The 12,104-nt window shown below is 47.5% G+C and overlaps 1 protein-coding gene across 1 annotated transcript in view; it reads left to right on the forward strand.

Moving 5' to 3' along the window:
- GPX3 (glutathione peroxidase 3) overlaps positions 1 to 12,104 on the forward strand; it is a 39,563-nt gene that overhangs the window by 24,988 nt on the left and 2,471 nt on the right. The gene's annotated exons all lie outside the window — the stretch shown is intronic.

Genomic DNA, 12,104 nt, shown 5'->3' on the forward strand with positions numbered 1-12,104 from the left:
AGAGATGTTAAAGTGAGGTCTCTGGCTGGGCCACTCAAGGACATAAGCCACTCCTGTGTAGTCTTGGCTGTGTGCTTAAAGGGAACCTGTCATCAGCTTTGTGCTACCCATACTAACGGCAGAATAAAGTAGAGACAGGTGAGTTGATTTCAGCGGTCTGTCATTTATAAGTTAAAAGTAAGTGGTTGTCGAGAACCAACATCACAATCATTGCAGACTAGGCCTGGAAAAGAGTCATGGCCACCTGAGAAGAGTCCTGGTTATTCATGAAGTCCTGCCCACCTGCTGATGACTGACAGTCTTCTACCTAGTTTTCTCCCTTTCTCTCTAGTAGAGAACTGCCAATCATCAGCAGATGGATGAGAGATTATGAATAACCAGGACTCTTCTCTAGTAGATTTTTCTCTTTTCCAGGCCTGTTCTGCAATGATTATGATGCTGGTTCTCAGCAACCACTTACTTTTAGCTCATGAGTGACACATCGCTGACATCAGCATTTCTGTCACTATTGTATGCTGCCCTCAGTGAGGACAGCATAAAGTTGAGGACAGGTTCCCTTTAAGGTTATTGTACTGTTGGAGAGTGAACATTCGGCCAGGGGCGGACTGACAACTCATGGGGCCCCCGGGCAATAGTAGATTATGGGAACCCTGTGCCCCCACCCACCCTCAAGCCACACCCACATATCGCACCGCCCACATCACCTATATCAATATGTAAATCCCAGAGAACCTTTTTACCTTATGTTATCTGTAGTGTTACATAGGACCTCAAAAATACCCAGGAGCCAAATAACATTTTTAGTTGCCAAATGTAAAATATATATATTAGGCTACTTTCACACCAGCGTTTTTGCTGAATCCAGCAGGGTTCAGTAAAAACACTTCCGTTACTGATAATACAACTATCTGCATCCATTATGAACAGATCCGGTTGTATTATCTGTAACATAGCCAAGACAGATCCGTCATGAACTCCATTGAAAGTCAATGGAGGACGGATCCATTTTCTATTGTGTCAGATCCGTCTTGCTCCACATCCCAGGACGGAAAGCAAAATACAACATGTTGTGGTTTGCTCTCCGGTCTAGGAATGCAACTAAACGGAACGGAATGCATTTTGGAGGATTCCGTTCTGTGAATGAATTGTTTTTTTTCCTGTATTGAGACCCTATGACAGAACTCAATACCGGAAAACTTTAACGCTAGTGTGAAAGTAGCCTTATAATAAAATAACACTTGGAGGAGAAGATGAGACGCAGGTCACAGTAGTGAGCCATCTCTACATATAGGAGAATACAGCACCACATACCTCTTACATCCAGTGACATCTCCTGTCACGTAGACCTTCTCTTTCCTCTTCTCCTTCGTTTGACCCAGACCGCCATGACAAATTCTTTCAGCCGCATCTCATCTCTACAGAGTTTGTTAAACAGACATAGTACCATAGTACATAAGGCCGAAAAAAAGACATTTGTCCATCCAGTTCGGCCTGTCATCCTGCAAGTTGATCCAGAGGAAGGAAAAAAAAAAAAAACTGAGGTAGAAGCCAATTTTCCCCACTTTAGGTGAATAAAAAATTCCTTCCTGACTCCAATCAGAATAACTCCCTGGATCAACGACCCCTTTCTAGTAGCTATAGCCTGTAATATTATTACACTCCAGAAATACATCCAGGCCCCTCTTGAATTCCTTTATTGTACTCACCATCACCACCTCCTCAGGCAGAGAGTTCCATAGTCTCACTGCTCTTACCGTAAAGAATCCTCTTCTATGTTTGTGTACAAACCTTCTTTCCTCCAGACGCAGAGGATGTCCCCTCGTCACAGTTCTGGGGATAAACAGATGATGGGGTAGATCTCTGTACTGACCCCTGATATATTTATACATATTAATTAGATCTCCTCTCGGTCATCTTTTTTCTAAAGTGAAAAACCCTAATGTTGATAGTCTCTCAGGGTACTTTAGTTGCCCCATTCCAGTTATTACTTTAGTTGCCCTCCTCTGGACCCTCTCCAGCTCTGCTATGTCTGCTTTGTTCACTGGAGGCCAGAACTGTACACAGTACTCCATGTGTGGTCTGACTAATGATTTGTAAAGTGGTAGGACTATGTTCTCATCACGGGCATCTATGCCCCTTTTGATGCAACCCATTATTGGCCTTGGCAGCAGCTGCCTGACACTGTTTTTTTGCAGCTTAGTTTGCTGTTTATTAAAATTCCTAGATCTTTTTCCATGTCAGTGTTACCGAGTGTTTTACCACTTAATAAGTACGGGTGACTTGCATTATTCCATTCCATTGCATTAAATATTCCTGTGTGGTTCTGCAGGGAGATTGAATACTTATTGCCAGGTTTTCTCACATATTACAGCTGATGGCTAGGAGTTCCAGCAGGGAGGCAATTTGTAACTAGCTTGTTATAAGGGTCTCTTTACAATACAAAGGGTTTGTCAAAAGTGGTGAACCCATTTAAATTAATTTTCTACACATGACCATTTTAGATAATTTGTGATTAGAGTTGAGCGAACACCTGGATGTTCGGGTTCGAGAAGTTCGGCCGAACATCCCGGAAATGTTCGGGTTCGGGATCCGAACCCGATCCGAACTTCGTCCCGAACCCGAACCCCATTGAAGTCAATGGGGACCCGAACTTTTCGGCACTAAAAAGGCTGTAAAACAGCCCAGGAAAGAGCTAGAGGGCTGCAAAAGGCAGCAACATGTAGGTAAATCCCCTGCAAACAAATGTGGATAGGGAAATGAATTAAAATAAAAATTAAATAAATAAAAATTAACCAAAATCAATTGGAGAGAGGTTCCATAGCAGAGAATCTGGCTTCCCGTCACCCACCACTGGAACAGTCCATTCTCAGATATTTAGGCCCCGGCACCCAGGCAGAGGAGAGAGGTCCCGTAACAGAGAATCTGTCTTCATGTCAGCAGAGAATTAGTCTGCATGTCATAGCAGAGAATGAGGCTTCACGTCAGCCACCACTGCAACAGTCCATTGGCATATATTTAGGCCCAGCACCCAGGCAGAGGAGGGAGGTCCCGTAACAGAGAATCTGTCTTCATGTCAGCAGAGAATTAGTCTGCATGTCATAGCAGAGAATGAGGCTTCACGTCAGCCACCACTGCAACAGTCCATTGGCATATATTTAGGCCCAGCACACACACAGGCAGAGGAGAGAGGTCCCGTAACAGACAATCTGGCTTCATGTCAGCAGAGAATTAGTCTGCATGTCATAGCAGAGAATGAGGCTTCACGTCAGCCACCACTGCAACAGTCCATTGGCATATATTTAGGCCCAGCACACACACAGGCAGAGGAGAGAGGTCCCGTAACAGAGAATCTGTCTTCATGTCAGCAGAGAATTAGTCTGCATGTCATAGCAGAGAATGAGGCTTCACGTCAGCCACCACTGCAACAGTCCATTGGCATATATTTAGGCCCAGCACACACACAGGCAGAGGAGAGAGGTCCCGTAACAGAGAATCTGTCTTCATGTCAGCAGAGAATCAGTCTTCATATCATAGCAGAGAATCAGGCTTCACGTCACCCACCACTGTAAGAGTCAATTTTCATAAATTTAGGCCCAGAACCCAGGCAGAGGAGAAAGGTCCCGTAACAGACAATCTGGCTTCATGTCAGCAGAGAATCAGTCTTCATATCATAGCAGAGAATCAGGCTTCACGTCACCCACCACTGTAAGAGTCAATTTTCATAAATTTAGGCCCAGAACCCAGGCAGAGGAGAAAGGTCCCGTAACAGACAATCTGGCTTCATGTCAGCAGAGAATCAGTCTTCATATCATAGCAGAGAATCAGGCTTCACGTCACCCACCACTGTAAGAGTCAATTTTCATAAATTTAGGCCCAGAACCCAGGCAGAGGAGAAAGGTCCCGTAACAGACAATCTGGCTTCATGTCAGCAGAGAATCAGTCTTCATATCATAGCAGAGAATCAGGCTTCACGTCACCCACCACTGTAAGAGTCAATTTTCATAAATTTAGGCCCAGAACCCAGGCAGAGGAGAAAGGTCCCGTAACAGACAATCTGGCTTCATGTCAGCAGAGAATCAGTCTTCATATCATAGCAGAGAATCAGGCTTCACGTCACCCACCACTGTAAGAGTCAATTTTCATAAATTTAGGCCCAGAACCCAGGCAGAGGAGAAAGGTCCCGTAACAGACAATCTGGCTTCATGTCAGCAGAGAATCAGTCTTCATATCATAGCAGAGAATCAGGCTTCACGTCACCCACCACTGTAAGAGTCAATTTTCATAAATTTAGGCCCAGAACCCAGGCAGAGGAGAAAGGTCCCGTAACAGACAATCTGGCTTCATGTCAGCAGAGAATCAGTCTTCATATCATAGCAGAGAATCAGGCTTCACGTCACCCACCACTGTAAGAGTCAATTTTCATAAATTTAGGCCCAGAACCCAGGCAGAGGAGAAAGGTCCCGTAACAGACAATCTGGCTTCATGTCAGCAGAGAATCAGTCTTCATATCATAGCAGAGAATCAGGCTTCACGTCACCCACCACTGTAAGAGTCAATTTTCATAAATTTAGGCCCAGAACCCAGGCAGAGGAGAAAGGTCCCGTAACAGACAATCTGGCTTCATGTCAGCAGAGAATCAGTCTTCATATCATAGCAGAGAATCAGGCTTCACGTCACCCACCACTGTAAGAGTCAATTTTCATAAATTTAGGCCCAGAACCCAGGCAGAGGAGAAAGGTCCCGTAACAGACAATCTGGCTTCATGTCAGCAGAGAATTAGTCTGCATGTCATAGCAGAGAATGAGGCTTCACGTCACCCACCACTGCAACAGTCCATTGGCATATATTCAGGCCCAGCACCCAGGCAGAGGAGAGAGGTCCCGTAACAGAGGATCTGGCTTCATGTCAGCAGAGAATCAGTCTGCATGTCATAGCAGAGAATCAGGCTTCACGTCAGCCACCACTGCAACAGTCCATTGTCATAAATTTAGGCCCAGCACCCAGGCAGAGGAGAGAGGTCCCGTAACAGAGGATCTGGCTTCATGTCAGCAGAGAATCAGTCTGCATGTCATAGCAGAGAATCAGGCTTCACGTCAGCCACCACTGCAACAGTCCATTGTCATAAATTTAGGCCCAGCACCCAGGCAGAGGAGAGAGGTCCCGTAACAGACAATCTGGCTTCATGTCAGCAGAGAATTAGTCTGCATGTCATAGCAGAGAATCAGGCTTCATGTCAGCCACCACTGCAACAGTCCATTGGCATATATTTAGGCCTAGCACACAGGCAGAGGAGAGGTTCATTCAACTTTGGGTAGCATCGCAATATAATGGTAAAATGAAAATAAAAATAGGATTGAATGAGGAAGTGCCCTGGAGTCCAATAATATATGGTTATGGGGAGGTAGTTAATGTCTAATCTGGACAAGGGACGGACAGGTCCTGTGGGATCCATGCCTGGTTCATTTTTATGAACGTCAGCTTGTCCACATTGGCTGTAGACAGGCGGCTGCGTTTGTCTGTAATGACGCCCCCTGCCGTGCTGAATACACGTTCAGACAAAACGCTGGCTGCCGGGCAGGCCAGCACCTCCAAGGCATAAAAGGCTAGCTCTGGCCACGTGGACAATTTAGAGACCCAGAAGTTGAATGGGGCCGAACCATCAGTCAGTACGTGGAGGGGTGTGCACACGTACTGTTCCACCATGTTAGTGAAATGTTGCCTCCTGCTAACACGTTGCGTATCAGGTGGTGGTGCAGTTAGCTGTGGCGTGTTGACAAAAGTTTTCCACATCTCTGCCATGCTAACCCTGCCCTCAGAGGAGCTGGCCGTGACACAGCTGCCTTGGCGACCTCTTGCTCCTCCTCTGCCTTGGCCTTGGGCTTCCACTTGTTCCCCTGTGACATTTGGGAATGCTCTCAGTAGCGCGTCTACCAACGTGCGCTTGTACTCGCGCATCTTCCTATCACGCTCCAGTGCAGGAAGTAAGGTGGGCACATTGTCTTTGTAGCGTGGATCCAGCAGGGTGGCAACCCAGTAGTCCGCACAGGTTAAAATGTGGGCAACTCTGCTGTCGTTGCGCAGGCACTGCAGCATGTAGTCGCTCATGTGTGCCAGGCTGCCCAGGGGTAAGGACAAGCTGTCCTCTGTGGGAGGCGTATCGTCATCGTCCTGCCTTTCCCCCCAGCCACGCACCAGTGATGGACCCGAGCTGCGTTGGGTGCCACCCCGCTGTGACCATGCTTCATCCTCATCCTCCTCCACCTCCTCCTCATCCTCGTCCTCCTCGTCCTCCAGTAGTGGGCCCTGGCTGGCCACATTTGTACCTGGCCTCTGCTGTTGCAAAAAACCTCCCTCTGAGTCACTTCGAAGAGACTGGCCTGAAAGTGCTAAAAATGACCCCTCTTCCTCATCCTCCTCCTCCTCCTCCTGGGCCACCTCCTGTTCCATCATCGCCCTAAGTGTTTTCTCAAGGAGACATAGAAGTGGTATTGTAACGCTGATAACGGTGTCATCGCCACTGGCCATGTTGGTGGAGTACTCGAAACAGCGCAACAGGGCACACAGGTCTCGCATGGAGGCCCAGTCATTGGTGGTGAAGTGGTGCTGTTCTGTAGTGCGACTGACCCGTGCGTGCTGCAGCTGAAACTCCACTATGGCCTGCTGCTGCTCGCACAGTCTGTCCAGCATGTGCAAGGTGGAGTTCCACCTGGTGGGCACGTCGCATATGAGGCGGTGAGCGGGAAGGCCGAAGTTACGCTGTAGCGCAGACAGGCGAGCAGCGGCAGGATGTGAACGCCGGAAGCGCGAACAGACGGCCCGCACTTTATGCAGCAGCTCTGACATGTCGGGGTAGTTGTGAATGAACTTCTGCACCACCAAATTCAGCACATGCGCCAAGCAAGGGATGTGCGTCAAATTGGCTAGTCCCAGAGCTGCAACGAGATTTCGCCCATTATCACACACCACCAGGCCGGGCTTGAGGCTCACCGGCAGCAACCACTCGTCGGTCTGTTGTTCTATACCCCGCCACAACTCCTGTGCGGTGTGGGGCCTGTCCCCCAAACATATGAGTTTCAGAATGGCCTGCTGACGTTTACCCCGGGCTGTGCTGAAGTTGGTGGTGAAGGTGTGTGGCTGACTGGATGAGCAGGTGGAAGAAGAGGAGGAGGAAGCCGAGAAGGAGGAGGTGGCAACAGGAGGCAAAGAATGTTGCCCTGCGATCCTTGGCGGCGGAAGGACGTGCGCCAAACAGCTCTCCGCCTGGGGCCCAGCTGCCACTACATTTACCCAGTGTGCAGTTAGGGAGATATAGCGTCCCTGGCCGTGCTTACTGGTCCACGTATCTGTGGTTAGGTGGACCTTGCCACAGATGGCGTTGCGCAGTGCACACTTGATTTTATCGGATACTTGGTTGTGCAGGGAAGGCACGGCTCTCTTGGAGAAGTAGTGCCGGCTGGGAACAACATACTGTGGGACAGCAAGCGACATGAGCTGTTTGAAGCTGTCTGTGTCCACCAGCCTAAATGACAGCATTTCATAGGCCAGTAGTTTAGAAATGCTGGCATTCAGGGCCAGGGATCGAGGGTGGCTAGGTGGGAATTTACGCTTTCTATCAAATGTTTGTGAGATGGAGAGCTGAACGCTGGCGTGTGACATGGTTGAGACGCTTGGTGACGGAGGTGGTGGTGGTGGTGTTGGTGGTACATCCCCTGTTTGCTGGGCGGCAGGTGCCAACGTTCCTCCAGAGGCGGAGGAAGAGGCCGAGGCGGCAGCAGCAGAATAGGCCGAGGCGGCAGCAGCAGAAGAGGTAGCAGGGGGAGCCTGAGTGACTTCCTTGGTTTTAAGGTGTTTACTCCACTGCAGTTCATGCTTTGCATGCAGGTGCCTGGTCATGCAGGTTGTGCTCAGGTTCAGAACGTTAATGCCTCGCTTCAGGCTCTGATGGCACAGCGTGCAAACCACTCGGGTCTTGTCGTCAGCACATTGTTTGAAGAAGTGCCATGCCAGGGAACTCCTTGAAGCTGCCTTTGGGGTGCTCGGTCCCAGATGGCGGCGGTCAGTAGCAGGCGGAGTCTCTTGGCGGCGGGTGTTCTGCTTTTGCCCACTGCTCCCTCTTTTGCTACGCTGTTGGCTCGGTCTCACCACTGCCTCTTCCTCCGAACTGTGAAAGTCAGTGGCACGACCTTCATTCCATGTGGGGTCTAGGACCTCATCGTCCCCTGCATCGTCTTCCACCCAGTCTTGATCCCTGACCTCCTGTTCAGTCTGCACACTGCAGAAAGACGCAGCAGTTGGCACCTGTGTTTCGTCATCATCAGAGACATGCTGAGGTGGTATTCCCATGTCCTCATCATCAGGAAACATAAGTGGTTGTGCGTCAGTGCATTCTATGTCTTTCACCGCTGGGGAAGGGCTAGGTGGATGCCCTTGGGAAACCCTGCCAGCGGAGTCTTCAAACAGCATAAGAGACTGCTGCATAACTTGAGGCTGAGACAGTTTCCCTGGTATGCATGGGGGTGATGTGACAGACTGATGGGGTTGGTTTTCAGGCGCCATCTGTGCGCTTTCTGCAGAAGACTGGGTGGGAGATAATGTGAACGTGCTGGATCCACTGTCGGCCACCCAATTGACTAATGCCTGTACCTGCTCAGGCCTTACCATCCTTAGAACGGCATTGGGCCCCACCATATATCGCTGTAAATTCTGGCGGCTACTGGGACCTGAGGTAGTTGGTACACTAGGACGTGTGGATGTGGCAGAACGGCCACGTCCTCTCCCAGCACCAGAGGGTCCACTAACACCACCACGACCATGTCCACGTCCGCGTCCCTTACTAGATGTTTTTCTCATTGTTATGGTTCACCACAACAACAAATATATTATTTGGCCCAATGTATTGTATTCAAATTCAGCGGGATATAAATTTGAGGCCTAGTATTTAGGCGCTGGGTGACCGGTATGGATTTAGTGACAGAATTAGACTTGGAAATGCACAGAAGCGTGTGTGTGAAGTTATTCTGAATGACCCTATGTGCACCTTCAATATTATATACCCTTTTAGGGATAGATTTCAAATAGCTCTGATATAGCAGAAACCACTAAATTATGAAATTGCTAAATTGGGAATTGTACTTCAACCCAGAACAAAAAATGTGCTTTGACGGACACTAAATATCTTGCCCAGCAACAACAGTACAGCGGTGGGTAACGAGAGATTTAGAGGGATTTAAATTTGAGGCCTAGTATTTAGGCGCTGGGTGACAGGTATGGGTTTAGTGACAGAATTAGACTTGGAAATACACAGTAGCGGGTGTGTGTGAAGTTATTCTGAATGACCCAATGTGCACCTTCAATATTATATACCCTTTTTGGGATAGATTTCAAATAGCTCTGATATAGCAGGAACCACTAAATTATGAAATTGCTAAATTGGGAATTGTATTTCAACCCAGAACAAGAAATGTGCTTGAACGGACACTAAATAACTCGCCCAGCTACAGCACTAGGGACAGATTTAGCTGGATATAAATTTGAGGCCTAGTATTTAGGCGCTGGGTGACCGGTATGGATTTAGTGACAGAATTAGACTGGGATATGGCCAAAAAATAAACAGACTATTGCTGGTTAAATGCACTTGGTGTGACAGCTTCACCCTGATGTAGGCTTTAGCCAAAAAACAACCACACCATTGAGGGTTAAATGCACTTGGTGACAGGCGCAGCTTGCCCCTGATTTTGTATATGGCCAAAAAATGAACAGACTATTGCTGGTTAAATGCACTTGGTGTGACAGCTTCACCCTGATGTAGGCTTTAGCCAAAAAACAACCACACCATTGAGGGTTAAATGCACTTGGTGACAGGCGCAGCTTGCCCCTGATTTTGTATATGGCCAAAAAATGAACAGACTATTGCTGGTTAAATGCACTTGGTGTCACAGCTTCACCCTGATGTAGGCTTTAGCCAAAAAACAACCACACCATTGAGGGTTAAATGCACTTGGTGACAGGCGCAGCTTGCCCCTGATTTTGTATATGGCCAAAAAATGAACAGACTATTGCTGGATAAATGCACTTGGTGTGACAGCTTCACCCTGATGTAGGCTTTAGCCAAAAAACAACCACACCATTGAGGGTTAAATGCACTTGGTCGCAGCTTGTGCTGGCGCACCACAAGACACAAAATGGCCGCCGATCACCCCAGAAAAATGAGACTGACAAACGGTCTGTGCAGCCTAAAAACAGTGAGCAATTGAGGATCAGCAGCTCAATGATCCACAGCTGCAGATCGATCAGTTAATCAAGTCCTTTGGAGGAGTTAATCTGCCTAATCTCGCCCTACTGTCGCAGCCGCAACCTCTCCCTACGCTAATCAGAGCAGAGTGACGGGCGGCGCTATGTGACTCCAGCTTAAATAGAGGCTGGGTCACATGGTGCTCTGGCCAATCACAGCCATGCCAATAGTAGGCATGGCTGTGATGGCCTCTTGGGGCAAGTAGTATGACGCTTGTTGATTGGCTGCTTTGCAGCCTTTCAAAAAGCGCCAAGAAAGCGTCACAAAAGCGCGAAGAAAGCGACGAACACCGAACCCGAACCCGGACTTTTACGAAAATGTCCGGGTTCGGGTCCGTGTCACGGACACCCCAAAATTCGGTACGAACCCGAACTATACAGTTCGAGTTCGCTCATCCCTATTTGTGATGTTTGCTTAGATTTCATTAAGATGGTATTCTGAAAAATAGACATGTTTAACAAGTTAATATTGGACAGGGTTGTGTCAACAGGATCTCTGTAGCCAATGTGCAGTTGTGGTAAAGCTTTTGTGTTTTTTTCTTAATTATGTGTGAGTAAAGTAACCACTGTTAACACATAGACTATGATGTTATAGCAGGAGGATGCTAGATCAAATACTGAATGAACAATGGTCAACCATAGCAGAATAAGCTGCTATGGGACCCACAGAACAAGGGTGGGGCACTTAAATGTAGAAGTAAATCTTGATTTTGTGAAGTCACTACCATGCAGAAAATGTACTATATAGTAACACCATCTCTTGATTGCTGAAAATAATTATTAAAGGGGTGGTCCGGCAGGAGCTGACAACCCCAAATGTTCCTTACCTGTGCCTCAAAAAAAAAAATATAAAAAAAAAAATCACCTGTCCATCATTCTTGTGCCTGGCAGCTCCTGGTCTCCACAGAACCAGAAAGTGGCTTGGTCCTGTGACGTACTGTCTAAGCAGAGGTCACTGTGAGTGGCTGAAGCAGCAGTCACAAAACCAAGCCACTTCCAATCCTGCGTGGGCCAGAAGTGGTCAGGAACGGGGCAGTGGAGCAAACATGGTGGGACTGCAGATGTGTGAGTTTTTATTTATTTATGGGAAACAGGTTAGGACCATTGAGGTTATCACCTTCTAGGCCAGACAACTCCTTTAACAATTTGTGTGACTTTGCAATGGGGCCGCTGCTGGAATACAATGTTATTCTACTGTTCAACATATTTCTAACATTTTAAACGATTTTCTGTCTGTTAGAAAGCCCATTATCAAATGACCTCTTAGAGAGGACCTTTCACCACACCTGACATGTCCATTTTAATGGCTTTATGCATTCCCCGTGTAATAAAATTTTTGGAGCATCTATTTTTATGGCTCTATGTTGTGCCATTCCTTTATTAATTCTGCTAGAAGTAAATAATACATTGCTAGCAGTCTGCAGTAAGGGTACAGAGGGGTGGTAACAAGTTGGGGAATGTGTACCTGCACAGTTTGAAAATGGCAGCACTGATTGGATAGAGTGAGTCTGTGCAGGTACACACCCCCAACTGGTTACCTCCCCTCTGTACCCTTACTGCAGACTGCTAGCAATTCTTTCATAACTTCTAGTAGACATAATAAAGGAATGGCACAACATAGAGCCATAAGAATAGATGTTCCAGAATTGTTATTAAATGGGGAATGCATGAAGCTATTAAAACAGACATGTCAGGAGTGGTGAAAGGTCCTCTTTAAGAAAAAAATAATAATTAATAGAGGGGTTCTTCCAATTAAGGTTCTTATCAATTAGCCAGTGAGGACAGCAACTACATAAAACATTTCTCACTCTAGA

This window comes from Bufo gargarizans, chromosome 2 (assembly GCF_014858855.1).
Source record: "Bufo gargarizans isolate SCDJY-AF-19 chromosome 2, ASM1485885v1, whole genome shotgun sequence".
NCBI lineage: Eukaryota > Metazoa > Chordata > Amphibia > Anura > Bufonidae > Bufo > Bufo gargarizans.